Source organism: Lactuca serriola, chromosome 1 (assembly GCF_051521515.1).
Source record: "Lactuca serriola cultivar US96UC23 chromosome 1, Lser_US96UC23_V15, whole genome shotgun sequence".
Taxonomy (NCBI): domain Eukaryota; kingdom Viridiplantae; phylum Streptophyta; class Magnoliopsida; order Asterales; family Asteraceae; genus Lactuca; species Lactuca serriola.
In genome coordinates, this window is record NC_136408.1 from 68,010,250 (window position 1) to 68,021,291 (window position 11,042).

Genomic DNA, 11,042 nt, shown 5'->3' on the forward strand with positions numbered 1-11,042 from the left:
AGCTCCGTTTTCGACGTTCTTTATATCCACGCGAAGGTCAGACCATACTCTACAACTTTCATTTAGACTCCATTGGCTAATTTTGACTTTTATTTTTATTATTTATTTTTAGAAGGCCGGGACAGAAAAACTCCGTTATAAATTCATAACTTCTTCGTCTGACGTCCGTTCTCGCCTAACTTTTCATCGTTTCGCTACTAACAACGAGATCTTTGATTCTCATTTAGATTGTTTTGGCTAAAAACCGCTCGATCTCAAATCGAGTATTCGGGCTGCATACTGCCACGTCGAAACTTCAGAAAATCATAACTTCCTCATACGAAGTTAGATTTGGGCGTTCCTTTTATGCACGCTCTCGGTTTAACGAAATCTACGACTTTCATTTAGATTGTTAAGGCTAAATATCGCTCTATCTTAAATTCATATTTTACGTCGCTCGGCGTCGTACCGGTTCTGTCGCGAAACTTCGACAGGTCATAACTTCTTCGTTATAACTCGGATTTTGGCATTTCTTATATCTCCGGAATCCTTGTTTCAACCACTACAACTTTATGAAAAGATATCGGGCTTATCTCACACTTAAATTTTGACGCTTATTTTATTCTTAATTCATTAACTTATAATAATTAAGAAAATAAACACATAAATCACATAATTCACATAATTCACAAATAATACATTTTTATTATTTCAAATTGGGTTACAAAGGTTAACCTAGACTATTACATTGCTAAAAATGGCAAGCCCAGAAACACAGGCGTTACAGAAATGTTGAATTAAGTTGTAAATTAGTGTCTAAAATGATGAATTAAATTGTGAATTCTAATTTTTTTTTTATATCAAATCTGATTTTTTAGGGAAAGATGTTGGTGGTTTTGGCATAGATGGTTGGTGGTTGTGGTGGTTGATGACAATATATGGTAGTTGGCGGTGTTGATGCTAATGGTGGTGGTAGAGTAAAGATATGTTATATTTCTCACTCATCTTCATCTTCTTCGTTGATTTAAGATAAGTTATCCTCTTTTATGAGTGATGTATATGTTTTTATTTTGATGTTTGCCTCTGAAATAAGTGATAATTTATCTACGTGTTAAACTGTGAACGAGCTATTTATACACTGAAATATGAGATTATACTTGCCAATGAGTTGTAAAGGTATTGTATTAAATTGTGAATTGTGTGTATTAAGTTGTAAATTTTATTCACAACTTAATATAATAAATTTACAATTTAATACACAAACATTCCTCCAAATATGAACGTATAAATGTAAGTTTTAAGTTGAGAATATGGCTGTGAATATATAATTTTTATGTATTAAACTGTGAATTTATTGTATTAAGCTGTGAATTTTGTGTATTAAACTGTGAATTGAATGTATTAAGCTTTTGAATTGATTGTATTAAATTGTGATTTTTTTTATGAATTAGTTTTGTGTTTGCTTATGAAATATGTGAAGAAAGAAACATTATACACATATATGATTTTATCTAATTTTAAATAAAATATATAAAATTTAAATTGTGAATATTATATAAATTAAACTTTGAACAAAACACTAGCCACCACATCTAAATGTATAAATGTTCAAGTTAAGAATATGACATATATGTCTATTAAATTGTTAATTTAGTGTATTATGATGTACATTTTATGTATTAAACGGTAATTGACTGTATTAAACTGTGAATTAACTACATTTTACTGTGATTTTTTTAAATAAATTTTGTGTTAAAATATTAACGGTTTATGTATGAATTTTTGTATAAATGTTGTTGTGAATATTTTTATTTTTTGTGTTGTATACTTATATAAGAATGCATTAGTTTTTTGTAACTGTTTTGTATTAAATTCAAAATGAGTAAATTAGCAGGTTTATTAAACTATGAATGTTGTATTTAACTTCTCATTGCATTATTTTATACACAGATTTGATTTGTAAGGAATGATGGTTTCAATGTTGGCGCATGTAGTTGGTGGCGGTGTGTGGTGGTGTTAATGGTGGTCGAGTTTGATAATTCTTAGAATTTGTGAATCAGTATAAAATTTATTGTATTAAGTTTTGAATTTTACGTATTAAATTATAAATGGACTGTATAAATTTATATTTTATATGAATTATGTTAGAATATGAATGAATGTAAGAATGAATGAAAATATTAGACAAAAAAATTATGATTTTGCCATTTTCTTTCCAAAAAGAAAAAAATCGGGATTTTAACATATGTAGTAATATTCACAATACATATTTACTTAAGAAATGAAGGTTCTTAGGGTTCTTAATCTTTTGTGGTTCTCATTTGAACCACTCCCTATATATATATATATATATATATATATATATATATATATATATATATATATATATATATATATATATATATATATATTGGTGAGTATATGACAAGTGGTAAATAATTTGATATTTGAATCAAATTTAAAACATGAATATGCATACGTATTAGAGATATTTACAAAAATGATCATCAATTTATTGAGTATTAATTTTTTTTCTTTTAAATACTTTATCCAAATAATCGTGATTCCAAAACACACATGTGACGGAGTAGACCGAGTCATTTTGGAAAGTTGGTAAGTTGATACAATATCACATAAAATGGTTGAAATCTAACATTTCGGACCTATTTAAAAAAACACATTCTAAGTATTAAATTAACTTAAATTCTATAATAAAAGAATATAAAAAGAACTTAAAAGAGTTGTGTATTTGTGTGTTATACGTATGGCCTTTAAATTCTAAGATAAAGAACATGTATAAAAGAACTTAAAATAAACATACAATATATATTTGATTAAGTTTGACTTTATTAGAATACAAAGAAAAATCAAGCAATAATTTAACAACCTTACTAAAATATGTGATCAAACAATAAACTATCATTTCAATTTACAAGGTTTTTACAAATTTGTCTAAATCTTTTTGTTATAATAACTTTAAAATTTATATTGTTTGATAAATATAACCAAACTCTAAGGATAATATATGAGAATGTTTTGAAACAACTATCACATTAAAATATAACAAAATGATTAATAAACTCACAATATATAAACACAAAATTAAACAAGTTAAATAACTTGAAATATACAAAATCAAACTTGAAGGATCAAATATAACAAGGAAACTGAAACCCTATTTATAGAGTTATGACTAATGTTACTTTAAATTTGAAGTAAAACTATTTATAAATATAGATTATATTTAAAAATATAGTTGGATTTGAGAGTTTTATTCTATTTTAAACTCCATAAATAGAGCATACGGGGTTGGAGAGACATATTGGCTCCCTGTTGAAGTGGTTGAGGGATTCTTTAAATCGCGTATGTTGTTTTCTTCATCACCTCAACCCAAAATGACATGGTATGTTTTTGTCGTGAATCATGCTTCTAGCACGCTTCTAAATATTTCAGCTAAGTGGTGATTCTTCCTCTCTGAAACCTAGTTATGCTTTGGAGTAATTGGACAGGATAGTTAACGACCAATTTTGTTCTTCTTCAAAATATTCAACAAAGTTAAAAGTCCAATATTCTCTACCGTTATCTGATCGAAACCTCTGAACACTATGTTTAGTTTATCCCTCAACATCAACTTTAAACTCCTTTAAACATTATTAGAACCACAAACTTCTCCTTTATAAAATACACCCACACAGAGTGAGAGAAATCATTAATGAAAGTCACCATATGTACAAGTTATAGAGGATACTTAGCTTGATAACTTGACTTTTCGAACAGTTTGTTGATGAGATTTGTCAGTTGAGAGTCGACACACACTAAGGTGTTGTTTTTTTTTCTAAGGCAAAATGTTTATAGTCTGCAGATCATATCTATCCTCTGCAGTAAAAGAGGTGGACAAAACGTCTGTAATCTGAAATAAAAAGATTGTTTGTTTTATAACGTCTGCAAACTGTTAACATAAACTAAAAATCTAAATAAACTATTTTTTAAAAAAACTTAAAAGAGTTTTTTAATACTTTTTTGACTTTATTATAGATAATTTACAAATCTAGATAAAAATTTATGTATTATTGTATAAAAAGTGAAAAGCGGTACGAATTAACGTATATATTTGATAAAAGCCAACAAGCTTTAGTCACAAAGTTATATCTAAATATTGTAATTATTGATCAAAAAATTTAACACATAAAATAGATGGAATAAACTTGGAATTTAAAATGAAAATTTTCAGTTTACCTTTTTCATTTAAATCAATTAAAAACTAACCATAAATATTTTTCTTAAGAAATGAATAATACTACATTGAATAATGTTTTATAAAATTTGACACAAAAAGTATAAAACAATATTAGCAGTTTTCATATCTATATAAACAACTTCAACAACCATTATTGTAATTAAATATTTATTTATAAATTTCTCACAAACGTAATGTTTATGTCGTTGAACCTTTTTTTTTCTTGAAGTATTGTTTGTGTCGTCGAACTTTTTTTTCTTGAAGTATTGTAACTTTATTTTTTTTTTCAAATTGTTTATCACGGATAAAGTTTGAATAAATCAAAATGTTAATAAAAAACAAAGGTATATGTGTTTTTTTTAGGCTAGAAGATGTCTGAAGAAGTTAAATTAAAAGACTCTGATCCACATCTGCGCTAAGAAGAGGACGCACATACCTTTTTAGGTTTGTGGTCTTCAAAAAAACGAACAGTTTGCGAATAATAATATATGTGTGTGGTCTGTGTGGCGCATAAAGAAGAGGACAAGAAGATCTATAGACAAAAAACAAACAACACCTAAGTCTCACTTTACTTCCAATTATGGTAGGCAAGTAACCAGTTTTTTTTTCATCACCATTTCAAGTTTTTCAAAACTTACATGGCTAAGCTATATGTTCCACAAATAAACATTTTTTTATTTTTCTTTATCTTGTATACATATGCTTCTTCTATTGACATGACATAAATAGACTCAGGTCGTCAACCTTGCAATATCGGTGTTGATGATGTTTTAAACTCCTTAAAGATCTTCATATCATTTGGTCCAAACAATACAAAATACCTAACAGATGCTAGTTGAGCAACCGATATCATGTTCTTTTTCATTACAGGTACGTGATAAACCTTGGAAAAAATGTGTAAAAAACTCAAATATAAGCTAAAATTGAAAAAAAGAGTGTATGGATGAAAAACAAGTTGAACTTAACATTTGGTTAAAAAGTGAAAAAACTTAAAAGTTTTGGACTTACTTTGGAATATAAACAAAAATGAAAGAGAGGGAGTTGGAGGGTTTTGAACCCCCCACCTTCATTATTGGAACCAAAAGACTTACGAATAATGTAACATCTTAATTTTCAAATCAAAATTTTCATTTAAAATCAGATTAAATATTCAAAAGTCGTCCCTTAAAAACATATCATAACATTCGTATGTTTAAAATTTATGGAGTGAAACTATAGTTTAATTATAAACCCAGTGAAAGTTTAAATAACAATATGGCACTGATACAATGTATAGTCATGTCGCGACATTCCCTCTTACACCCGATCAACCTGAAAAACATTTAACATAACAATTTAAGCATAAATCTTAGTGGTTTCCCCAATATACCGTATACTTCACCATACATACAAATAAAGGCTCACAACTTTAGTGTTGTTCCACCTCATCAACGGTGACTGACGGCTCCTATGTAGTCTAGTCATAAATGTTGACTAACGTCACTTATGCCGTATAGTCGTCAAAAACTATAGGCCCTCAACGATCATCCAACTACAATAGGATCTCAACCATCATACAACCAAGCCATCATATTGCTACAGGCTCTCACCACCATACAACCATACATAAGTTATTATTAATATTGACGATCGCCTTATGAATACATAGTTATGCATAGTTAGGAAATAAGATAGACAATCAGATAGTTGATCCTACCGTAAAGTGACAAATCAAACAAGAACCATGCAATAAGGCCATATTAGTGTTCTAAGGCTATTTGATTTAAACTATGTACAACCCCTGCAACATTCACTTAACGATCTACAAATATTAGCAATACCACATCCAAACAAGATACTTAAAAGTACCATGCAATCAACCAATCACATACATAAAAAAAACTATTCTAGTCTACCAACATAATATTACCCCAACAATACATATATCCTATCATACAAATGATATACAATGTCACACGTAACATAGTGAAAAAACTCATCTAAGACTAGAAGCAGAAGGTCAACAACAGTCTTCAAAACGGCTAGCACAAACCACCTAATACCAAATTGAGACAATTCCTTAGTCAAATACTAAATTTTATCAAAGTTTGACCAAAAGTCAAACTTGTCAAAAGTCAACAGCTAACGGGTCAAAGTCAACGATCAACGGTCAGGTGCATGACAACCTTCACGTGACGCACGGCGCCGACAAAATGACAAAAAAATAAGTCAAAAAATACATCTAGAGGCGTGTTGCGACCTTCTAAGAAGTGAGTCGCACCTCACGACTTAGCAATGTTCCTTTTAAAGTCTTTAATCTTTTCAGCCAAAGGCTATAACTCTCATATCTAAATATTCTAAGGGCATCCATAATGGTGGTTGTATGAGAGTTCAATGGAATAAAATTGAATATACTGTAGGGGAGAGAGAGAGAGAGAGAGAGAGAGAGAGAATGAAGTTCAATCTTCATTGTACGCATCATATATATTTTAGTGAAAAAATATGGGTCTTTTTATGAATCGAATGATCTCTCTCTTAAATTTCATTTCATTCAACTCTTGAGTGTGGATTGTCGTGGACTGAGTTTCTGGAAAATTCCACGTTATTCTTGAGAAGTCTTCAGAGAGATCAAGAATCGTCTACGAGACCCCTGAAGACGCTAGAAAATTACAAGTGTCCGCGGAACATGATGGAACGATTCAGAATAATCAAGAGAGCACTAAAAGAAGCTAGAACGATACGGAAGATCCTAGACCATCATAGAATCCTCTATGACACAAAAGAGTAACATAGAACCTTATAGAATGTTGTATGCATAATAAGATCTTGTAAGAATGATCTAGAATACTCGGGAATGTCCGGAACCTAGAAACTTCCCTTGAGGAGGTGTAAGGTTCCTATAAATAGGGAGAAGGGCTCATTTCCCAAACCATTGAGAAGTTGCCTTGTAAAGAAGTTGAGTTATATGATAGAAGCTTTCCTTTGTACTTGAAGTGCTCCTTGTGACTCTTGTTTCCTAAGTTCGTTAGTACATCTAGACCGTTGAAGTTAGCCTGAATTAGTTAGAGAAGCACTAAGTGGCACACAGTATTGACTAGTCTAAAAGAGTTATCCGATGAGAAGTGGTATCAGAGCCAGGTTCATACAAGCAAGAGATCATAGTCATGGAAGGAGGAAGTAGTGAAATAACCAACATTCTCCCTGTCGCCGAAGAGAAAGGAAGGAAGTCTAGGAGGACGGACCAATTCGTTGACCCTTTGGCAAGTTTAGAAAACAAGCTTACAAAGGTGGATATTAGCGTTGGTGAGATCCTTGAGTTGAAGGATACCGTCGATCAGTTCGTTGCAGAGATTAGTGGCACGAGCATTGGATTGAAGGAGACCATCGGTGTCATCAAGGAAGAAGTCCTTGGAATTATCAACACCTTACGTAATGAGTTTTGTGAGAAGGTTGCTACGCTTGAAGCCGAAGTAAACTTGTGCAAGGAAGCAATCGTTGGAGGAGCCGTTGCGAGTAAGTTGTTGCAAACAGAAGCACCCAAACCATTGAAGTATGGAGGAAAATGTGACCCTAAAGAACTTGAAGAATTATTTTTGTCGATGGAACGTTACTTCAATGCTAGTCAAGTAAAGGAAGACAAGACGAAGGTCGATACGACAGTCCTTTACCTATGTGAAAGTGCAGCTCTATGGTGGAGAAAGAAGCACAAAGACATTGAAAAAGGCTTATACACCATAGACACATGGGAAGAGTTCAAGAGGAAAATTAAGAGACAATTCTACCCACATAATGTCGTAGACATAGAAATGAAGAAACTACGTGGGCTAAAGCATTATGGATCCATTCGAGACTATATAGTCGAGTTCACGAGATTGATGCTAGAGTTACTCGACATGCAGAATAATGACAAACTTTTCTATTTCATGGAGGGACTACAATCTTGGGCCTACAACGTGCTCAATAGGAGAAATGTCAGAGACATCAACGAAGCTATTGTCGTAGCAGAAGATCAAATGGAGTTTCGGAGAGAAACCACAACTAAGAGAAATAGTAGAGGAGAACAATCTACATTTGAACCACAACCAAAAGAAGACATACCCCAAGCTTTGAATACGAAAGGAAAGGAAATCGAAGGAAGATATCGAAAAGAAGAATGGAAGGGGACATGTGTTACCTTTGTGATGGTCCTCACTATATCCTAGATTGTTTGAAAAAGAAGACCTTTTATGCAATGGAGTTGCAAGAAGAAGAAGAAGAAGAAGAAGAAAAATAAGCTCACATGAGTTCCATGAGACTTATAAACTCTATGGCGAAAGACGAGATGAAGGAATTGAAAAAAGGAGTGGTTCTAAGATAGGAAGTCTCATGCTAGTCGAAGCCAAGTAAATTGAAGAAATATTAAGGCGCTAATAGATTCAGGTATGACTCATAATTTCCTTTCTGAAAACAAAGCAAAGAGATTGGGGATTTGCTACACGAAAGAAGAAGGGCGATTGAAGGTTGTCAATTCTCCATTCAATCCTAAAGGTACAATCATTCACATCGTATCAATAAAAAGGAGTAGAACAAGGTCTCGAATGCTGACATCGATGAAGTTTAACAAAGACCTTAGGGAAGTTGGGAAGATACAGGAAAATACCCTAAGTTGGAAGAAGGAAGATAATTCACAAGCGACTAGTGATCGAACTAGGAAGTATGTGAAACCAAACAACATAGTTCAAGGTTTCGACACATATCGGTGCAAGATGGATTCACGATCAACCTTAAGGATTGCTCCGATATGTCATGATGCTACGAGAAGACCCATAACACGAGAGGAAGTAAGAACACAAGTGACACATACTATAAGACTTGACGAGGACGTCAAGGGTTTAAGTGGGGGAGGGTGTCACAGACCGAGTTTCTGGAAAATTCCACGTTCATCTAGAGGAGTCTCCGGAGAGATCAAGAATACTCTACGAGACCCCGGAAGACGCTAGAAAATTATAGGTGTCCACGAAACATGATGGAACGATCCGGAATAATCAAGAGAGCACTAGAATAAGCTAGAACGATACGGAAGATCCTAGACCATCATAGAATCCTTTAGGACACAAAAGAGTAATATAGAACCTTATAGAATTTTGTATGTAGAATAAGATCTTGTAAGAATGATCTAGAATACTCAGGAATGTCTGGAACCAAGAAACTTCCCTTGAGGAGGTGTAAGGTTCCTATAAATACGGAGAAGGGCTCATTTGCCCAAACCATCGAGAAGTTGCCTTGTAAAGAAGTTGAGTTATATGATAGAAGCTTTCCTTCGTACTTGAAGTGTTCATTGTCGTGACACTTGCTTCCTAAGTTTGTTAGTACATATAGATCGTCGAAGTTAGCATGACTTAGTTGGAGAAGCACTAAGTGACACGCTGTATCGACTAGTCTAAAAGAGTCATCTCGTGATAGGATGCTCTAACTGAGAGTGTTGAGTTTTTATCAGCTCCCAATTACTTCAAAACGGGTGATTCTATTTAATTTATTCATGCCATTAGTTTTTGTGTTTTAATGGCAACTTGGTTCAATCTAATACATCTTACTCAAATCGTATTATTCAAAAAACATAAGGACTGTGGGCGGGTTGATTTAATGGATAAGAGTGTGAGTTCGATTATTCAAAATAATGCTTTATATGAAGCGAATTTTAAATCAAATTCTAAATGGTAAAAGAATTTGGATCAAGGTCTCGCTCCAAACGTGCTCCAGGTATATGAGAAACTTCTTGATTCATATCCACGTTCCTGACCCATGGACATAAAAAATGGATGACGTGGCATAATTGATTTGTAAGCATTCAAAACTCTTTTATTCATAGAGAAAAGGCGAGACTCTTACCGATCACCATAAAATGAAAATGTTCGCATCGATTTTGAAGCATTCTCGTTTTATCGCATCACCTTCTTCCCGAAGGTACTCCCATGGCAAATCCCATATGCATCATGATGTATTCAGTCCTAATTTTTATGTGTTTTAATTTCGTGAAACTGTGTTAACTTGTTAATTTCATCGTAATGTAATTGATGAAGAAATTACTTGAATCATTGGAAAAAAAAAGACGAGGTAAATTCTCTGCAAAGTCAATAGTTAATTAGTTTTTTATTTCTTAAACAGCAGGCAAAAGCTAAAATTGAAATCATAAAGGCTAAGCTACGCTCTATAAAAGCTAATTAGGTTTTCTTTCATAAACAGAAGCCAAAATCTGAAAGCCTTAGGGGTGAGCATAATAACCGGAAAACCAAACCAGAACCAAATTAACCGATATAACCGAACCATAAAAACTGAACCATTTTAAAAACCGTTGGTTCGGTTTCTAATTTTTGTTAACCGATAACTAACGGTTCGGTTATGGTTTTATAGGTTAACCGAACCGCTAACTTTATATTTTAATATAAAAAATTATAGATTATATATAAATTATAAAATAATATAGTAAAACTTATTTTAGGCCCATTAAAATTCCAAAATATAATTCATCAATCCTCATTTATCAGGAAAGGAACGAACAATCAAACCATCAAATGTTGATCACGCAGACACACACAATCTTCCAATCATGTCAATAGTTAGATTATTCATTAATGTTGTAATTCTTAATCGGCTAATTCTACACTCTGCAAACATTATTCACAATTCGTTTAATCTTCACACTCATAATCCTAAATAGATGTTTCTCACACCATTAATCCTAATCAAAGATCGTTTTGACTTTATAGACCTATTCTAAGGATTTTTTGACTTAATCACATTGAATGTATATGAGTGATTGAAACTTTTTTTTATCCAGATAACACATAATATAAATGTTTGACTATTT